The sequence below is a fragment of the Trachypithecus francoisi genome, unplaced genomic scaffold (assembly GCF_009764315.1).
Source record: "Trachypithecus francoisi isolate TF-2019V2 unplaced genomic scaffold, Tfra_2.0 Lachesis_group19, whole genome shotgun sequence".
Lineage (NCBI taxonomy): Eukaryota > Metazoa > Chordata > Mammalia > Primates > Cercopithecidae > Trachypithecus > Trachypithecus francoisi.
Window position 1 is genome coordinate 36858214 of NW_022681464.1, and position 22503 is coordinate 36880716.

Sequence of the window (22503 nt, forward strand, 5' to 3'; positions counted from 1 at the left end):
ACAATTGCTTCAAAGAGAATAAAATACCTAGGAATCCAGCTTACAAGGGATGTAAAGGACCTCTTCAAGGAGAACTACAAACCACTGCTCAGTGAAATCAAAGAGGACACAAACAAATGGAAGAACATACCATGCTCATGGATAGGAAGAATCAATATCGTGAAAATGGCCATACGGCCCAAGGTTATTTATAGATTCAATGCCATCCCCATCAAGCTACCAATGACTTTCTTCACAGAATTGGAAAAAACTTCTTTAAAGTTCATATGGAACCAAAAAAGAGCCCGCATTGCCAAGACAATCCTAAGTTAAAAGGACAAAGCTGGAGGCGTCACGCTACCTGACTTCAAACTATACTATAAGGCTACAGTAACCAAAACAGCATGGTACTGGTACCACAACAAAGATATAGACCAATGGAACAGAACAGAGTCCTCAGAAATAATACCACACATCTACAGCCATCTGATCTTTGACAAACCTGAGACAAACAAGAAATGGGGAAAGGATTCCCTATTAATAAATGGTGCTGGGAAAATTGGCTAGCCATAAGTAGAAAGCTGAAACTGGATCCTTTCCTTACCCTTATACGAAAATTAATTCAAGATGGATTAGAGACTTAAATGTTAGACCTAATACCATAAAAACCCTAGAAGAAAATCTAGGTAGTACCATTCAGGACATAGGCATGGGCAAGGACTTCATGTCTAAAACACCAAAAGCAACGGCAGCAAAAGCAAAAATTGACACATGGGATCTAATTAAACTAAAGAGCTTTTGCACAGCTAAAGAAACTACCATCAGAGTGAACAGGCAACCTACAGAATGGGAGAAAATTTTTGCAACCTACTCATCTGACAAAGGGCTAATATCCAGAATCTACAAAGAACTCAAACAATTTACAAGAAAAAAACAAACAACCCCATCAAAAAGTGGGGAAAGGATATGAACAGACATTTCTCAAAAGAAGACATCCATACAGCCAACAGACACATGAAAAAATGCTCATCATCACTGGCCATCAGAGAAATGCAAATCAAAACCACAATGAGATACCATCTCACACCAGTTAGAATGGCAATCATTAAGAAGTCAGGAAACAACAGGTGTTGGAGAGGATGTGGAGAAATAGGAACACTTTTACACTGTTGGTGGGATTGTAAACTAGTTCAACCATTATGGAAAACAGTATGGCGATTCCTCAAGGATCTAGAACTAGATGTACCATATGACCCAGCCATCCCACTACTGGGTATATACCCAAAGGATTATAAATTACTCTACTACAAAGACACATGCACACGTATGTTTATTGCGGCACTATTCACAATAGCAAAGACTTGGAATCAACCCAATGTCCATCTGTGACAGACTGGATTAAGAAAATGTGGCACATATACACCATGGAATACTATGCAGCCATCAAAAAGGATGAGTTTGCGTCCTTTGTAGGGACATGGATGCAGCTGGAAACCATCATTCTTAGCAAACTATCACAAGAAGAGAAAACCAAACACCGCATGTTCTCACTCATAGGTGGGAACTGAACAATGAGATCACTTGGACTCGGGAAGGGGAACATCACACACTGGGGCCTATCATGGGGAGGGGGAGGGGGGAGGAGGGAGGGATTGCATTGGGGAGTTATAGATGATATAAACGTCATGCACATGTACCCTAGAACTTAAAGTATAATAAAAATAAATAATAAATAAATAAAAAAACGCAACAGGTTTTTCTTAAAGCACCAACCTGCTCTTTAACAAAATTATAAAAGATTAAAAAGAGTCTATAAATCTAACCTTGTGGTCAAATAATAAAAATTGGATAAATATGTCTACAAGGTTTTATTAAAATTAGGTTTAATATTAATAATACACTAATATAAAGATAAAATTTAGCTTATCTGATATAAAAATCATACAAAAAACATTATTAAATGTAAAATGGTATTTGGTTTTCTTTGGTTTGAAAACTAATAAAAATAGGTGCTAAAGGAAATTTCTTAGTAAAAAAGGCACTAAGGACTAAGTCCACTGCCAAGGTCCCCACATTTAAAACAAAAGGTTAATTTCTTAAAAAGTGTTTACTTGGTTTATCTTCCACTTTCATTTCCCTCAAAACTAAATGTCTTTTACCACATGTGCCACCCCTAGAATTTCCAGTAAACCAACACCAGCCTGAAGATCACGTGCTCATCAAAGGGTGGAAAGAAGAAAAACTCAAGCCAGCCTGGGAAGGAGCCTACTTTGTGCTGCTAACCACTGACACTGCTGTTCGTACAGCAAAAAAAGGAAGGACTCATCACACCCGAGTCAAGAAAGGGCCACCCCCTCCAGAGTTGTGGGCCATAGTCCCAGAGGAAAATCCTACCAAACTGAAGCTAAGAAACATTTAACTCTTTTCATTTATTCTGTTACTCTTTCTTCTTTCCTCATTCTATTGCTGACCATCTAGTTATTAACATAACCAAGTCAATTTCACCTCAAACTATTGCATTTAATGCTTGCCTTGTTAGACCCTGTGGTGACTTGCCAAGTCAAAAACAGCTTTCTACTTCAGAAAAGTACTTCTGTCCCTCCTGACTCTCCTCAGACTGGGCATTAGTAAACTAGGACCATTTAATCCAGGGAGATTTCGATAAAGACCCCAGTGCCAACCAGTAGTCTTGCCCCCCGATGTAGAGCTTTCATGGCATAGTTGGTCCAACATTCTGTGGACCACTAAAGAGCAAGATGGACTGCACCAACCGGTTTTTGTAATTTCCTAAAACCATACATTCGCTTTACTAGAGGATCATAGAAGTTAACGACTTAAAGTAAACTTTAGCAATTAAGACAGGATACAAAGATGCAAATGCCTGGTTAAAATTGATCAAATATTCCATCTGCACATTAAACAAAAGCAACTGTTATGCTTTGTACGTGGCAAGCCAGAGGCCCAGATTGTCCCCCTTCCACTAAGGTGGTCCTCCAGTCGACCAGGCGTAGGCTGCATGGTAGCTCTTTTCCAGGATTCTACAGCCTGGAGTAATAAGTCATGCCAAGCTCTCTCTGCTATATCCTGAAGTCCAGCACCCTGCGGGTCAGCCCCTGACGCCATCCAGCTTCTGTCTCCCAACACGAAGTTCACTTCGTGTCTCTCACAATAGGAAGGAAACTTAGCTTTCCTTGGAGACCTGAAGGGATGTGATAAGCTTAAGAATTTTCAAGAGCTTATCAATCAGTCAGCCCTCGTTCATCCCCAAGCGGATGTGTAGCAGTATTGTGGTGGACCTTTACTGTGCACTCTGCTGAATAACTGGAGTGGCGCTTATACTTTAGTCCAGTTGGCTATCCCTTTCACCCTGGCATTTCATCAACCAGAGGGAGGAAAAATAAGACATCGTAAAGCAAGAGAAGCCCCTTGTAGGTCTTTTGACTCTCATGTCCATTTAGATGCAACTGGAGTTCCACGAGGAATACCAGATCAATTTAAAGCTTGAAATCAAACAGCTACAGGATTTAAGTCAATATTTTTGTGGGTGACAGATAATAAAAATGTAGATTAGGTAAAGTGCATCTATTACAACCAACAACAACAAGCTTTTCATGAGTTAAAAAGAAAAATTCAGGCCGGGCGCGATGGCTCAAGCCTGTAATCCCAGCACTTTGGGAGGCCGAAACGGGCGGATCACGAGGTCAGGAGATCGAGACTATCCTGGCTAACATGGTGAAACCCCGTCTCTACTAAAAATGCAAAAAACTAGCCGGGCGAGGTGGCGGGCACCTGTAGTCCCAGCTACTCCGGAGGCTGAGGCAGGAGAATGGCGTAAACCCGGGAGGCGGAGCTTGCAGTGAGCTGAGATCCGGCCACTGCACTCCAGCCTGGGTGACAGAGCGAGACTCCGTCTCAAAAAAAAAAAAAAAAAGAAAAATTCAGGTCGGCCCCAGCCCTAGGGCTACCTGACCTGATGAAACTTTTTACACAGTATGTATCAAAAAAAAAAAAAAGACGGTGTTTTGTTTTTTTTGAGATGGAGTCTCGCTCTATCACCCAGTCTGGAGTGCAGTGGCCGGATCTCAGCTCACTGCAAGCTCCACCTCCCTGGTTTACGCCATTCTCCTGCCTCAGCCTCCCCAGTAGCTGGGACTACAGGCGCCCACCACCTCACCCGGCTAGTTTTTTGTATTTTTTTAGTAGAGACGGGGTTTCACCGTGTTAGCCAGGATGGTCTCGATCTCCCGACCTCGTGATCCACCCATCTCGGCCTCCCAAAGTGCTGGGATTACAGGCTTGAGCCACCGCGCCCGGCCGACAGTTGGTGTTTTAACCCAAACCATGGGGCCCTGGCCAAGGCCAGTGGCCTATCTCTCAAAACAACTAGACGGGGCTTCTGAAGGCTGGCGCCCATGTCTGAGGGCCCTGGCAGCAACGGCCCTGTTAGCACAAGAAGCAGACAAGCTAACTCTTAGGCAAAACCTAAACATAAAGTCCCCCCATGCTGTGGTGACTTTAATAAGTACCGAAGGACATCATTAGCTAATGAATGCTAGACTAACTAGATACCAAAGCTTGCTCTGTGAAAATCCCCACATAACCAATGAAGTTTGCAACACCCTAAAGCCCACCACCTTGCTCCTGGTATCAGAGAGCCCAGTTAAACATAACTGTATAGAGGTATTAGACTCAGTTTATTCCAGTGGGCCCAACCTCTGAAACCATCCTTAAACATCAGTAGACTGGGAGCTGTACATGGATGGAAGCAGCTTCGCCAACCCCTGCAAAGTGACTCTGAGGAAGACGACAAGCCCTGCTCCAGTCATACCCAGAAGCTGACTGGTCCACGCACGGCAGAAGCATGAGGAAACTCATCGCGGGACTCGTTTTCCTTAAAATTTGGACTTGTATGGTAAGGACCGCAACTAACCTTCCTCAGACTGAGGACTGTTTCCAGTGTATACATCAAATCACTGAGGTAGGACAAAAGACTGCTACAGTCCTATTATTTTATGGTTATTATAAGTGTATCAGGACTCTTAAAAGAAACTTGTTTGTATAATGCTATTCTATTCAAGGTATTTAGCCCAGTCTCTAAACGTCATGTTTGTGAAAGAACTGTAATCAATGGCCATATGTAATCAATGATCAATGGCCATAAGAAGCCCGAGAATTAGTGTCTACAGACCCAGGTCCTGATGAATTCCCAGACCTAAAGAATCACCCTGATCATTTCTAGGTTCTAAAAGTCTCAATTATTGAACAATATTACATAGTTAAAAAAAGGAAAGAATTCACTCATTCTGTAGGATTACTTAGTTGCCTAGGACAAAAAATGTGTAATAGTACCACAAAAACAGTTACACGGTGGAGTTCAACCCACACAGATAAAATTCCATGCAGTAAATTTCCAAAGTTGCAGACCGTTTAAGCCCACCCAGAATCCCACCGGGGCTGGACGGCCCCCACTGTGCTATACTGGATATGTGGACATAGAACCTATGCCAAGCTGCCTGACCAGTGGACAGGTAGTTGTGTTATTGGCACGATTAAACCATCTTTCTTCCTACTGCCTGTAAAAACAGGCAAACTCCTGGGCTTCCCTGTCTATGCTTCCCACAAAAAGAAAAGCATAGCTATAAAAAATAGAAAAATAATGAATAGCTCCCTAAGAGATTCATACAATATTATAGGCCTGCTACTTAGGCACAAGACGGCTCATGGGGATACCAGACCCCCATTTACATGCTCAACAGAATCATACAGTTGCAAGCTGTTTTAGAAATCATCACTAATAAAACCGGTCAAGCCTTGACTGTTCTAGTCGGCAAGAAACTCAGACAAGAAATGCTATCTATCAAAATAGACTAGCTCTCGACTACTTGCTAGCAGCTGAAGGAAGGGTTTGTGAAAAATTTAACCTTACTAATTGCTGTCTACACATAGATGATCAGGGGCAAGTAGATGAAGACATAAAGATATAGCAAAACTGGCACATGTACCTGTGCAAGTGTGACATGGATTTAATCCTAAGGCCATGTTTAGAAATTGGTTCCCAGCACTAGGAAAATGTAAAACTCTTATAATAAGAGTTATAATAGTAATAGGAACCTACTTACTGCTCCCTTGTTTACTACCTGTACTTCTTCAAATGATAAAAAGCCTCATGGCTACCTTAGTTCACCAGAATGCTTCAGCACAAGTGTAGTATATGAATCACTATCAATCTATTGCACAAGAAGACATAAATAGCAAAACTAAGAGTGAGAACTCCCACTAACAAAAAGTGAGAGTCTCAAAGGGGGGAAATGAGGGAAGAGAGAGAGACCCTCTCATATTGTTTTATATTATTTTATACTCAGAAAAGGAAAGAGAAGCAAAACTAAAGGCAGGTAGCCCAGCACTTAGGAACCAGACCCAAAACCAGGCCTGGGCCTGCCTGACCTAAGCCTGGTAGTTAAAATTCCAACCCTGACCTAGCAACTGATGTTATCTATAGATTCCAGACCTTGTATGGAAGGACACTGTGAAATCTCCCGTTCTGTTCTGTTTCACTGTGACTGCCGGTGCTTGCAGCCCCTGTCACGTACCCCCTGGCTTGCTCAATCAATCACGACACTCTCACGGAGACCCCCCCTTAGAGTTGTGAGCCCCTAAAATGGACAGAAGTTGAACACCTGAGGAGCTCGGATTTTAAGACGCTAGCCTGCTGATGCTCCCAGCTGATTAAAGCCCCTCCCTTCACTATCTCGGTGTCTGAGAGGTTTTGTCCACGCTTGTCCTGTTACAATATAACAGAATCAGAGGAGTGATTGATTATCACATTTACAGTTTCCAGGGATAACTGCATAGAATATTCTACATTATACAAGAACACATGTATTCAATATATTGTACAACATAGGAATATCATCACTATGGGATAGCAGGTTGCTGCATTCAGTAAGCATTGGACAGAGGTGAAAACCAAGTTAGAGACATGAAGAGTCAGAGCCAGAATATTTAGGAACCAAAGCAGGTGCAATCTTGCACCAAGAAATAGAATCTGAAAAAAGTCACAAGAGATGTTACTAGTACTTCACCATTGGGTGAATTGAAGAGAAACTACCAGAGACATTTTGAGAGGTGTGATCCAGGAAGGAGACCAAAATTCAAAGCTATAGAATACTGCCATGTCCAGGAAAGGGCCTTTCTTCTCTCTGCCTGGCTCTGTTCTCTCCAGATGTACCCATAGCTTACACTTGATACAACAAGGAGTATAGAGGTCCTGGTTATACTCTGCTCAAGTATTTTTTTTTAATTTATTTTTTATTCTGTAAATCAGTTCACCATGAAATGGTTCATGAAAATATTTTATCTAAGTGTGAAGACAATGTCTTCACTCTAGAGAGGACTGTCATTGGGGTCAGTGTACATGTAATCATTGTACAGACACCATCTAGACCCTCCTCTCCCTTCTCAGCAAACACCAGACCATTGCTTTAAGAATCCATCCCTTCCTATGTGTACAGCTGTGGCATGATTTAGAAGGGTATGCACACTGTTGCTTTCTTTGGATATAAATGGATCCTCCTCCTGGTCACAGTGGTAGGGCCAGAGACAGGAACTTATGCAGGCCTAGGTTCCTTAGTACAATGTATTATCCTAGGTTAGTCAGAGAGAAATACATGTACTTTGTTCCATGCTTGGAGGCAGAAAAGACAATTCCCTTGCTTTTTACAGATTAGTATGAATACAGTAAGGATATTTTACTACCAAGAAAGAAGTTTGGAAAAAAAATCACATCAAAGTGAAAATAGTGTTTTTTTATCACAGAGAAAAACTGCTATAAAATTAAGTTTGAGAAAGAAATAAGGAAGAAAGAAAAATTTCCATTTCTTAGCTCACTGCAGGGGAAGTAATTTCCATTTCCATTTTCTCAATTTTTCCTCATTACTTTTGATTTGTTAGCAACAGAAGAAGCTTCCATATTTTTTAACCTTCTCTATAAGCTTTATGCCACTACCCAGTATCTAAGTAAGTTAGTATTTTGGTGCAGGTATTAAATTGCTTGCAACCCATAAGAACACCTACATAATCTTCAAATTGTCCTATCATTGTGAAAGCTTGTTTCTTCTAGGTGCTCAGTTTAGGTATCACATTTGTCAAGTGGTATAATCATCTCTTCGCCTGAAGACAAGAGCCTGGGGAACTTCTCAAACACCAGCCAGCACTTAGCCAGCAAAACTCCTTGAAAGTAAAGATGGCCAAAAGGCACACACCATGAAGGACAGGTATGCAATTACTCATTTTTAAAATTAGCTGAAAAACCCAAGTATTTTGGCTCATCAGCACAAAGAGACAGTAGGATATATAGCCTAAATTGACAATTCCTTCAATGTGAAGAAAGCAGGCAGTCTTAGATTGAAACATGTGAGCCAGACAGTCATGCTTTTTAAACCTGGGTAAGCAGTTAATCTCCTCAGGCCTCTGGTTTTCCATCTGTAAAACTGGGATAACAGTAACTAGCAAATAGAGTAGTTTTGAAGATGAAAATAAATACTGTCATGTGTTCCTAAAATAAAGAAAATGTTTCTGAACATAAGGACTATATTTAATAATATAGTATTGTATACTGGAAATTTGCTGAGAGTAGATTTTAAGTGCTCTTACCAGACATACACACACATACATGAAAGGTAACTGTGGGATGGTACATATGTTAATCTGGTTGACTGTAGCTATCATTTCACTATGCCTTTGTATATCAAAACATCATGTTGTACACCTTAAATACACGCAACTTTTTTAAAAAGTTCATTTGAAATTTCAGTATAGGCTTATGCTTAAAACATCTCAGATGAAACTAGAAAGTTTATCCTTAGTACAATTGCTCTAGGTCGATTATTCATTGTTTAGTCTTAGGATTTTGGGGCAGGGGAAGAAAGCATTCATCTTTTGCATCTTTCAGACATTTTGTGAAAAGGAAATTCAGAAAGAGACGTTAAATCCCAAATGTTAACCTTAGCTCTGAGCAACGACTTCCTCTATCCCAGCCCCTGAATTGAATGGCATCTCTGTTGTGGACAACCTTATTCCCTAGGCCTATGAACGATTCAGGCCTCTGTTCATAGTAATCAGGCTCTGTCTGCATCTGTTGGAGAACCACTTGGGATGCCCTACAGTTAAACCCAGGATCCTCTCAACACAGACTGACTCACTAGCTTCTCCTTCTTTCCACAGATTCCTAGGACTCAGTCAACCATTCTTTCCTCTTTGATGTTTACAGTACTCATTCTACTCCTTGGGGCTTGTGAAAGACATAATAGTGCTCATAGTGCTCACCATAGAGTCCTTTCTCTCCTTCATACCCCAGTCCCCAGGTTAGGTAGGATCATGTAATGAGTTCTGGATAGTGGCCTGAGGTGATGATATGTGTCTCCTCCTGGCCAAAGCATTAAACTCATGGTGCATGATTCCTTCATTCTTGCTCCTCTACTGTGGCTACCAACTGCATTCTAGATGGTGCAGACTCCATCAGCCTGGGTTCCCAAGGGACTACATAGAGCAGAGACCCCAACAAACCCACCATGGACATATAGTGTGAAAAATAAATCTTTGTGTTGTAAACAAGTGGCATATTGGAATTAATTTGTTACTACAGCATAACTTCAGCTATCATGATGAATTCTGGGATCTTCACTGAAATTTGAGAAACTGTTGCTCAAGACTCCCCCTTCTTCACTGTCCCCAAAAGCAAGTACAATGGCCATTTTCATTCTAGGGATTATAATATGCATCATTGTGTAAGCAACAATTAAATGTTAAGTTTGATATTTTTTAAAGTTGAATAAAATATAGAGACAAAAGTATTAGATGAGTATAGGAAACCTAAAACGATAGATATGATTTGTGAGGAGCAGAACAGATGTTTCTTTCTGGTATTCAGTGAAAAGGACCACAAAAAGGGGAAGGAAATTGAAAGGAACAGAGAAGGGATGGAGAAGATGACTGAAATAGGACCAGGTTGTGAGTGGTCTTGAGTGTCAGGAGAATGAGTTGGCCTTGGTAATGGAAATATGTGCATGGATTATGAAGACCTTTAATATTAAGACTGATGGCTTTCTTTGTATTCCTTATTCTTGAGGTTTGCATAAGTTCTATCTGTAGGTTAATATCTTTTATCAATTTTGGAAAGTTCTCAGCCATTTTCTCCTCATAATATTTCTGCACCATTTTCCCTCTCCTGTTTACTCAGACTATATAATCTTGTGTGAGATCTTTCCACTGTGTCCCACAAGACTCTTTACATGTCTTCTTATTTTTGATACTTTTTTGTCCTCTGTTTAACCTATCTTCACTAATAATGTCTTCTGTGTCAAAATCTGCCACTAAATCCATCTGAGTTCTTCAGTTATGGTGTTATTTCTTTCTTCTTCTTCTTCTTCTTCTTCTTCTTCTTTCTTCTTCTTCTTCTTCTTCTTCTTTCTTCTTCCTTCTTCCTTCTTCCTTCTTCCTTCTTCCTTCTTCCTTCTTCCTTCTTCCTTCTTCTTCTTCTTCTTCTTCTTCTTCTTCTTCTTCTTTCTATGGTGTTATTTCTTTCTTCTTCTTCTTCTTCTTCTTCTTTTTCTTCCTCCTCCTCCTCCTCCTCCTCCTTCTTCTTCTTCTTCTTCTTCTTTTTTTTTTTTTTTTTTTTTTTTTAATGGAGTCTTGCTCTTGATGTCCAGGCTGGAATACAGTGCTTCGATCCCAGCTCACTGCACCTCTGCTTCCCGGGTTCAAGTGATTCTCCTGCCTCAGCCTCCCAAGTAGCTGGGATTACAGGCACCCACCAGCTAATGCCCAGCTAATTTTTATATCTTTATTAGAGACAGGGTTTCACCATGTTGGCCAGGCTGGTCTCAAACTCCTGACCTCAGGTAATCCACCCACCTCGGCCTCCCAAAATGCTAGGATTACAGGCGTGAGCCACCGTGCCTCATGGTGTTATTTATTTCTATAATTCCGTATTTATTCTCTTTTTAATAAATACTAATTTTCTGGTGCATTCTTCATCTTTACCCCTCCACATGTTTCTCCACATATTAATTATAAGGATTTTAAAGTCCCTGTCCAATATCTGGATCACCTGTGCATGTTTCTATTATCTGTTTTGTTTCTTGTCATGTGATCCTATCACTTTATATACCTGGTAATTTTAAAATTAAATGCAGAACACGATGTATGAAAAATTATAGAAGTTTTGGACCATATCATCTTCTTCTGTACAAGATCTGGCTTTTCCTTTGGTAGGTAATAGTATGGGGCTATTCACCTTAATCCTACTGGGGGCTTAGCTGTATTGAGGAATGGTTGTCACTACCTTGAGTTCATTTCCTACTCATAGGAGGTGGCCCTGCAGTGCCTCCCACTGAGAGCCTGGGGCATTCACTAGAGTCCCTTCCCCTGGAATGTCCTGAACTGTAACCCTTGTCTCCGCATCATGACTGCTGTCAACTATTCCTTGCATTTCAAGGGCTTTTTGTTTAACTTCTTGCTCTGCTTAGCCTCCTACCCTGTGCAGCTCTAGAATCACACCGATGTCTTGAGGGGAAAAAGCAGTGGTATTGGTGTCAGTTCTTTACCCATCCCTTCTCATTGAGGTCCTGGAATCTCAAGTCTCTAAATTGTATTTTTTCTTGTATCTTGACAAAATCCCTGACTGTTTCTCTGCCTTTCACCAGTAATCCTCTGCATATGCCCTTCATTAAACTCTCAGCCTTTTGACTTGCATCTGTAATCAGCAACATCCTAAAAGAAAAGTGGCTAGATGGTATCAGCCCACCTCTGCATGTGGATTCTACTCTCCCAAGATTTTTTCCCCTAAAGTCTTGTTGTAGAAGCTCTCTGATGCCTTCAAAGAAATGTTATTGTTTGTACTTTATTTGGTTTTTCTAGATGATCTTGGCAGGACTTCCACAAACAACTGCATCAGAGCCAGAAATGGAAATGCCAAATAATGGCTTTTCAAACTGCAGAATTATCCCATCATTGCTTTTTAAACTTACAGAAGTCTCCTGAGTTTATGAATAATGATTTACAATATTAAAAGAGATCATGAATCATGGACATGCTTTTCTTTAGACTTAACATAATTTTGTTCCTTTTGGATGCTCAACGTTTTTGTCGCAGCCACTCTTTCAAGAAAATTCAAGATTATGTCCACATATTACAAATCAGCTGTAGGAGAAGTAAAATCCAAGCAATGGCATTTTTAAACTGTTTTTAATGTAATTATATCAGTGAAAAAGCAACAAAGTGATAGTTTTGCATTATAATGAGTAAGCAGTTGAGGAACTCTTTTTTTCCTCCCTTTTATGGGTTATTCTAAGACTATAAACATTTAAAACACTAAATGCATCTCCATCGAGTATCACATTTTTACCATGTGACTGATAAGACAGGAGCTGATTCAGGGTTACCATAGCCCTGATACGATTCATATCTCTTAGAAATCAGAAGTAAGTGGGCCATATTTCTTGAAAACTTGATCATCTTTCTTGAGAATCTCCATTAATATACCCATATCTAATAGCTTTGCATTCTTTGATGCTTACATTTATATTTTTCTTTTCATTTCCCTTTTTACAAAGAAAATGGCTTTTATTAAGCTAAAAGTTCTCTGCATCAAAGTGTAGAAACAAAAAGGAAGCAATTTAGAGGATCACTTAACCAGAACATGTCAACTTTTTAAAATAATCTATATAAAATTGACATAAATGTCAAGAAAGTTGAACTTCGATCCTTTCAAGGAAGACTTTTAGCATTTTAACTAAATCTTAACTTAATAAATACAATTTAATTTTCTCTATTAATATAATTGTTCAATGTCCATAACATAATTTTATTTCATATTTAAAAATATAAATATTATGAATGTTCTGAGTATAGAAAGAGCACAGACTCTAAAAATTAAAAAAGAAAATAAGGTTCAAGGATTGACTTGGTAATGGAAGATTTTTTTTGAAGACCTCTTAGTTTACTCTACCAATCATTTTTAAAATTGGTGAGTATAGGTAAGTCATTTTCACACTTCAAGGTAACTGAAAATGAATCATCAACTAAAAGCAGAACAGCAAAGATTTCCCTTTCATCATGACTTCAATCACTTAAGTTTTCCTGCCCATTTTTATCCTACTGAGACCCCAAAGAACTGAGAGAGGTTCTCATCAGGTCAAGCACAGCTCTGCAATCAAATAATATACACACAAAGCAAGAATAGTCTATTCTATCAGTCTCATTTGGCATCCAAATCTATCATCAAAATGGCATAAACAAGTAGCTCTTTTAAGTCTACCTCCCAGAAAGATTCCTTTAGGTCGTAATATGAAGTAGTTCTAATTCTGTTTATTAGGTAGTTGGCCTACCATTCTCTCTATTGCTTTATGTACGAAAATCATGAGTATGGAGAATAAATAATTGCATTATATATACCGTATTTCAAAACATTTGTAAAATGACTGTGATTCCAAAAAAAATTATTTTTAAATATTTGACTTAATTCTTTTCAATGTATATTCCATTGTGTTATTTCTAAACCAGCACTATGATATGACTCAATATTATTTCACATGGAATCTCATGAATTATAGAATATATAAGCTGAAAACTGCTCAGTATAGGAAAACAAAATTTAACACAATTATTTTAATTGTATATAATGCCTTTTCATATTCATTACATTATAATGTATATTTATTTTGAGTTCTGATTTCTTTTACTTAGTAATTTATCCTGATTGCTTCCACTATCATCATAATCATCATTTCTAGTGAACAGATAACTCCACTGACATAAGAAGTTTCCTATCACTGAACATTAATATTATATATAAATTTTTATAAATATTGTTGCTGTGGCTATTGTCATATATGAAGCTTCTCTCAAAACATATTATGTGCCGCTCCCAAAGAATTAGTCTTTAGTTCTCTTCTCTTCTCCATTTATATTTATTCCCTTGATGATTTCATCTCATCTCATGGCTTTTCATGCCAAATATGTGCCAATAACTCCCAAATTTGGATCACCAGCCAAAGATCTCTCTCCCAAACTCCACACTTTTATATCCAGCTGCCTACTCAAATCTCCATTTAGATATCTAAAAAAAAACTCTCAAACCCAGAAATGTCCCAAACAGAACTCTTGGTTACCCCTTGAAAAACCTCCACATGCAACTTATTTTAATCTCGACTGATACAAAATTATCTTAGTTGTTTGGGCAAAAATTTTGGAGTTAGCCTTGACTTCTTTATTTTATATCCCATTTCTGATCTGACTGAAAATCCTATTTGTTCTACATTTAAAACCTTTTTAAAATGCAATTCTTTTTACCATCTTCATTTTTATCATCCCAGTCTTAATAACCACCATCATCTTTTTTTCTGTATAATAGCATATTTTCCTGGATGACACTGTAGTTTCCGGTACTAATTTCCAACGGCTGCTGTAACAAATTACCATGAACTTGATGTCTTAGAACAACAGAATTCTATTCTCTTATGGTTTTCAGCCAAGGGTTCAAAATCAATATCACTGAGCCAAAATTAAGCTATCAGCAGGGCTGAGAAATTATTTCCTTTGTATAAAATCTTTATTTCTATAATGAAGGGTCCAAAACACTTAAATATTTTTATGGGCTCTGAAAGATACAGCTACATTGCTCTCCAATATGTTCATATCATGTTATATTTTCATCAGTAATATGTTTATCTGTCTCACCATCATCTCGCTAGCATTAAGTAGTTTATATTCTCTCTTTAAAACAAATTGCAAATGCATTGGACCAAGATGCAGATCTACGTCCAAGACATATACGGAGCATCTAATAATATGATGGATTATTCTATGGATTCAGGAGGGAGGTATAAAATAATAAGATTTTTTAAAGGATTATCTATGCCTTCCACAAGGCCACAATTTATTAGGAGTAGAAAGGACATATAAAATGGGTAACTAAGTGACATTGCAAAGTGTGAATGAAGATCATCAAAACATATCATAGAGCATACTATTACAGTTTGTGGTAACTCTTTTATATTGGAATTTGATACACTTAGATCAAGTTCAAATGAGAAAAGAGGTCCTTCTTATTTCATTTCTACAGGGTATTTAATTATCCTATTAATTTCCTGACATCAGATAGTAATGACCCTTCAGGAAACCTTTCTTTAATTCCTAAAGTTATGATTAAATAACATAGAGTCATGTGTAGCTACTGTACTTTTATTCAAAAAGAAAATACTTATCTATTTTTTAACTGCAAAGTCTCATGCACTGCTTCTTCAGGGTTTCCATTTAAAAACAAACAAACCTAGAGTGTGGATAATCATAAGAGGTCTCCCAGTCAGATTCATGGAGCTCTGCCGTGACCCCAGAGCTTACTGGGAGAACGCCTTATCTGTGAGTGGCAGGAAGGGCTCATGAGGGTGATGATTTCCTAAAGAACTGAACCACATCAACAACATCTGGGGAATTAAAAACCAAATCCTGCAACGGAAACAATTATCTTGAAGTCATGACAGCAGTGACCTAGAGAACAGGCCTCGGTTCAAGACTATAATCGCACAAAGGGTTTTGATCTCTTTGACCATGTGAGACCAAAAAGTAAATCTGAAATTTACTACAGGAAATTCCTATGTCTAGTAAGTGATGTTTTATCTACGATTGGCCAGAGCCACATTTTAAAAGACCATTTTTGAGATGTTTACTTTAATGAAAACATGGGGCATTTTAAAACAGCTGTTTCCCACCGAGAAATCTGCTACTCCATCAATTTCTAAATTTCACGGTTATAGATAAGAAGCAGCCTGAAAGTATGCCCTCCTTATTGATTATCCCTCAAAATCTAACACATGTGAAAAATAATGTAAGCTTTTGAGGTATACATGGTAGTAACTAAAGATATAAAAGTATCCTGGGATAGGTCTTCAAATTTGAGTTTGAAAGCTTGAATTTGTACCCACAATACTCATGCTTTGTATGACCCTGAAAATATTTAATTCCTTTAAAAGAAAAAGGTATAAATAGTATCTACTTCAGTATTTATTATGAATATTAAGCAAGATAGGCTTTGTAAAGAGTCATTCATAGATGAGGAACTACCATTATTGACAGATAGTTTATTCATTTATTTAGTTTAGTTTATGTAACGAAATAAATATGTAGGAGCCACATGACAGATTATTTTATTTGTGATAAGATTCTTTCAGTATCAAAAGACACAAAATCCAATTGGGGCTGTAGCAGAAATAAGGGAACATATTGTGTGATATGGTCTAGGAGGGGACAGAGAGATGGCTTCCTAGTGGCTTAATCAGGGCATTAAACTATACCACACAGCCACAGGCTCCAACTTGGCTGGAACCCCAAGGTAGGTTTCCTGCTCAGCCCAGTCACCCCACGTGGGAAGACGCTCAGCATTTCCAGCCTCACTTCATCATCCGCCCAATCTAGGAGATGCGTACATACAATCCAGGTTGAAGTATACATTGATCGATTCATTGGCTGCAAAAGCCTTTTTCCTTCAAAGCCCAACAAAAAAAGATTCCTGTGGCCTCTAACGGGATTATATGCTTCCTATGGGGAGAAAAACCATTGAGAGCATGGAGGAGTAGAAACCTCGATTGTCATAAGCCCCTGGGAATGGGGATAACAGCCCGCTCAAGTTGAATGGATGAGCCTGAAGAAGAGTTGATCTGCACCTCCATAGGCAGCTCTGGATGCAATCACCAAGAATGAATACCAGATGGCAAGGCAGCCCGTGTTTGTATCATCAGGTACATCTGATGATAGCCATCCTTACTGGCCCCTAAGAAAATATGGCAGTGCCTAGAATGTCCTGGGATTCCTGCAGCTACCTGCAGCCCATTCTTGCCTTGAGGTGAATCTTGCAGCTGATGTTCATATCACCTTCAGTTCTGCTCAGTTCTCGATGCTCCTGTGGTCTTGTTTCCGTATCCGTTCCATACAATTCCGGGGTTAACCACCACTCTGAAGCTCCTTTTCTTCATATGTTAAAGCAAACACTTTCCTTCTTGAATACTCATCACTTTTTGATCTCCTCTGTGACTAATTGTAGACCAGAAGCATCAATGATATTTAATTGTACTGGCAAAACTGGAACACAGGGAAAAAGAAAACGATGTATACCAATAGCCTTTTACATACAATTTAAGGAAACAGATTAAGTTGCAGTCTATTGACTGTCCCTATATCCTGTCACACACTGCAACACACTGCCTGTAGCCCTCCACTCATCGCCTGATTCCTGCCTCTATATATTTTTTGTGTGCTGTTTCATTGCCTAGGACTCCATCTCCACCTTTTTTAACCTGACTGAATGTTTGTTTCTTCCACGCTCAGTGCAGGCTCCAGAAGTTCAAGGTAGCTTCTCTGGAACTCATCTGTTTGCTCTCCTCTTCCCTTATGATACCTCTCTCAGCACTTACCGTATTATATTGATATTTGGTATAGGGGACCAGTCTATCACTCGTCTACACACTCCTTGAGAGCAGGAATTGTCATGTGTGTCCCATAACATAGTGATTGACCATTAATACACAGACAATGAATGTTGCCGGTTGAAGTATACACTGACTGATTCATTGGCTGTCACCATTTTAGTCTGTATACTGTTTAAAAGTGTAATTACATTCTAACTGGGTTTAGCATTGCAAATTATATCTGTAATCCACCAATGTGTGATAAATAGGTGCTGGTGATGTTTTCTGCTTGGAAAACATATTTATGAGTGACTTACAGAGAGAAGATTTAATAATAAACATAGGCTTTTTAGGAGTCAGCAATACTTTAAGTATATTACAGAAAAGAAGAAAATAGTGAGACAGAAAGAGAAGCAGCCAGAGGAGGAGGAAATAAGGAACAGAGGGAGAAAAAGCAACGAAGAGAATAATGTGAGAGAGGAGACAAAAAACTAAAATGGAATTACTTGAAAAACTGGTTTTTAGAGTGGTTGTAAACATTTTTAAGCTGTTTACTTGGAAGTAAAACTAAAATGAAATTATCTCAACAATGACAAATGAGAACCATAAATTATCTGCATTTTCAACAGTCAAAACCTCTTCCTGGGTGCCTGTAAATGATTTGTATGCAGTATGGCAACCCTGCTCCATTGGGTACAATTATATGATTGTTTATTGAATAATTGCTCTCCTTGTCAAATGTTTGATGGAATATTTGCCTGCTCCCTGTAATATTTTCACTGAGTAATTGTCTGCTGTGGGTAATACCTTCACTCAGTAATTGCTTGTTCTGAATAATATTTTCACTGAATCATTTCCCATTCAGCATATTTTATCGAACGATTTTCTTGTTGTGAGTCATGTTACTATAAGTTCACTGAGAATTACTTGCTGAATTGCATATTTCCTTTGTATTAGATGGAAAGTAGACCTCAGTCCTTGCCCCGTACCTTCTCCAGGCTGTTGAGAGATTATATAACAGCTTTCTTTTTCTAAATTATTTTCTAGTAGTGTTGAACTTTGAAACTGAATGCTATGCTCAAAGTCAAGTAAAATGAAAGTTCTGTTTTTAGAGAGGGAGGAAACTTATTATAACAGAAAAATGGGGAAAGTAAACTATTCTAAGTGGGATAGGTGTGGAACATTACAGGTAAGCTACACCCAAGACTGATTTGGAGGTTTCAAGAATCAGTTTTAATGAGACTGTAATATTTCCCAATTCGACAACAAGCTAGAGGCTGATGGCTTATAAATGGTTATATATGTTAAAGTAGCAGACTGTCATAGAAAGATAGGAGAATTTGAAATTGAGAGACATAGATTCCATTTATGGACCTATCATTTACTCTTCTAAACCTCAGTATCCTTATCTTTAAAATGGATAGAAAAGTTTTTTCTTTCTTTATTCATTGAGCTAGTTAAGGTAAAATATGTAAAATTCTTCGGATATGATAGTGTCCCAGGCCATAGCTATTATACCATTATATACTACCCTCTACAAGCCTTTCTCTTAGCATGTATTATATTAAATTATCTCTTTATGGGTTAATATCCTTTGGGTTCTCATCCAAGGATTCAACCAACTGTGGATCAAAAATATTTTTAAGAATTATCTGTACTGAACATATACATTTTTTCTTGTCATTATTTCCTAAACAATATAGTATAACAACTATTTACATTGCATTAGGTGTTATAAGTAATCTAGATATGTATACCAGATGATGTGCATAGGTTTTAGGCAAATACTATGCCGTATTATAGAAGGAAGTTGAATATTTGTGGATTTTGGTATTCACAGGAGGTCTTGGAACCAATCCACATGGATTGACAGCTATAAGTGTAGAAAAGAAATGATAAAAGGCAAAACAACTGATATGCGTCTATCACCATTGCCCTTCATTTTCTTTTCTTTTCTTTTCTTTTCTTTGAGGGAGGTGCGGGGGACAGAGTTTCTCTCTTGTTGCCCAGGCTGCAGTGCAGTGGTGTGATCTCGGCTCACTGCAACCTCCACTTCCTGGGTTCAATCAATTTCTCCAGCCTCAGCCTCTCTAGTAGCTGGGATTACAGGTGCCCGCCACCACGGCCGCCTAATTTTTTTTGTATTTTTATTAGAGACGGGGTTTTGCCACGTTGGCCAGGCTGTTCTCAAACTCCTCACCTCAGGTGAACCGCCTTCCTCAGCCTCCCAAAGTCCAGGAATTACAGGCGTGAGCCATGGTGCTGGCCTTCATTTTATTTTCTATTTCATTTCCTATCCCCCTTTCCTGGGAGTTTTTGTCCATATTCGCTCTGGAATAATTTGGCACTGATTACTCTTTTGGTTTCACATTTAATGACCCAGCAGATTGCAAAAACTGTAGAAAAATAGAGAAGCTGCATTGTAATGAACTTCTCCATATTCTGAGGTATAAACAGAAAACTAGGAGAACACGGAACTACCTACAGAATCAAAGGTATAATATCATAAGGTTGTTCAGTAAAACAAAATAATGATAGTAACATTTAGGTCTTTCCACAATACAGATATTTTTTTCTCAAAGTAAAGAGAGACAAGAAGAAATTAAGGAGCTAACAGCCTCTAATTAGCAACTTATATACTAATAAATATGTAGTTTATATTACATATATAATCTTTGAGTACCAATATATCTAATGATGCTAAATGCAATGTTTTGTCCGCTAAATTCTGTTTTGTCCTGTCAGTTATATTGCATTTCTAGTTAATATTCAACTATACAGATATTCTTCCTTATAGATACTATCTTTGGGATTTATGAAACATATTCTTTTATCTTGTAGCTATGCATGGGTTCAAGATTATATGAGTGGAGTATGTTATCATGGATTCTTCTTTTTTTTGAGACAGAGTCTTGTTCTATCACCAGGCTGGAGTGCAGTGGTGCAATCTCAGTTCACTGCAACCTCCACCTCCTGGGTTCAAGCTATTCTCCTGCCTCAGCCTCCTGAGTAGCTGGGATTACAGGCACACACCACCACACTCAGCTAATTTTTTTGTATTTTTAGTAGAGATGGGGTTTCACCATATTGGCCAGGATGGTCTCGATCTCTTGACCTCATGATCTGTCTGCCTCAGTCTCCCAAAGTGCTGGGATTACAGGCATCGGCCACTGTGCCCAGCCAATTCTTCTTATAAGTAGATTTCAATATAGATAATCCCACAAAGATAATTATATTGTAATGGTATAGAGACCCAAACATATCTTCTAGAGAGCTGTAAATCCTCTAGCTTAGGTATATTCAGTTGGTGCTTGAGCTTATTCAAAGTGAAGCCTCACCCTAGAGCTCAAAACTTGATTGCACTAGTACCCATGAGTACTATTTACCAAATATTTCTGACTCTCCTTTAGGGAAGATAGTAGTGTTGCACTTCCCTTCTTCTTGGAGACAAGTGTGACCATTTGACTTCCTCTGGCTAATAAAATAGGAATGGAGGTAACATGTCATTTCTGGGTGAAAGTGTTAAGAGCCAGTACCAGATCCAGTATCAGGTAAGACAGAAGTCTCACTTCGCCTATCTCTCACACTTGATGCAACTATAAAACCTGAACAGAAGTCGTAGAGCATCTATCTGAGGTCTTTGAAAAGCAAATTTCAGCAGATACGTTGGGGAAGAATATAAGAATGTGAAGTGAACTAGTTTAAATCATCCTGAAATTATTTGAACTACTTTGAAGTGCTGTTTGAACTACTTTGAAGCCCACTAAACTAGCAATGGGTCTCCTTTTTTTTTTTCTTCAACATCACCCAGCCCATACTTGACATTAAGTAAGCACTGTGGCAAAGAGAGAGCCCCAGGAACAGTCCTCCTCTAATTCTGGCCTGAGGAGCTAAAAGTGGGAACTTTGAACAGTCAGAGAGAACATGGGAATCCCTCCTTTTATTCCTTATTCTTCTTCCATTATTTTATCCTCCATCCTCCAGGCAATCCCACTGTGCGGGTGGCAGTGGCCAGCGATGGGAGCTGGCAACAGCCAAATCTCTGAGGTAGGGGGACCTTCCTCTCCAGTCGGAAGAGCTGAGACTAAAAAAACATGGGGCCAACTCATTGCTTTTTTTCTTTCTCTGTCCTTTAGTGGTTTGGTCCCAGAGCAGCCCAAACACAGAAGTGTTCAGCAAAGTGGGGTAACTAAAGCCCCAAGATTTGGGCCAGAATTCTAAAATGAGGAAACCCAGGGAGCCAGAAAATGCTGGGAGATAGCAGACAGGGAAGCATTCGATCCCACAAAAACAATCCCATAACCTTTTCTATAAACTCCAGGTCTCCTCTAAGAGCCTCACACCCATGGATCTGATACTAATTCGCATACCAAAGACTGTGACCTGAAGAGATAGACTACCACCACTGAGTCACAGACTACCCATTGCATAGGACACGGCCAGAAACACCTGAAGTGCAGTATAAAGACTTTGAAACTGACCTGATATTGGCACTACAGCCTACGGAAGGAAAATTGGAACTTATGGCCTGAACCTAACAATTTTCCTAATCTTAAAAAATATCAACATTCTCCAGTGGATTTAAACAAGACATATTCAAAATGTCCAGCATGCAATCCAGAATTACTCAACGTACAAAGAACATCAAAAATTTGTAAGAAAAAAGACCATCAGCAGATGCCAAGGCCAAGATGACACTGATGTTGGAATTACCTAACAAAGACTTTAAGATGATTTTTGTTAAAATGGTTGGATGAGAAATCATGAATATTTTTGAAACAAATTTTAAAATAGAAATTCTTAGCAAATAAAGAAAGATATTAAGAAGAGCTAGTGCTCAATTCACTAGGCTTTCCCCCTGCCATGGAGACCAGCAATATTCTAGCCCAGGTGATAAATAAAGGACAACATGGAGCAGAATACTCAACTCACCTGTGATAGACATGTAATATTAATGAGGAATAAACCTGGTTGTCTTAAACCACTGAAATGCATGTATTGCTCCTTACAGCAGCATAACCTAACCTATCCTGACTGATAGAACTGAATACTCTGAATTTTACGA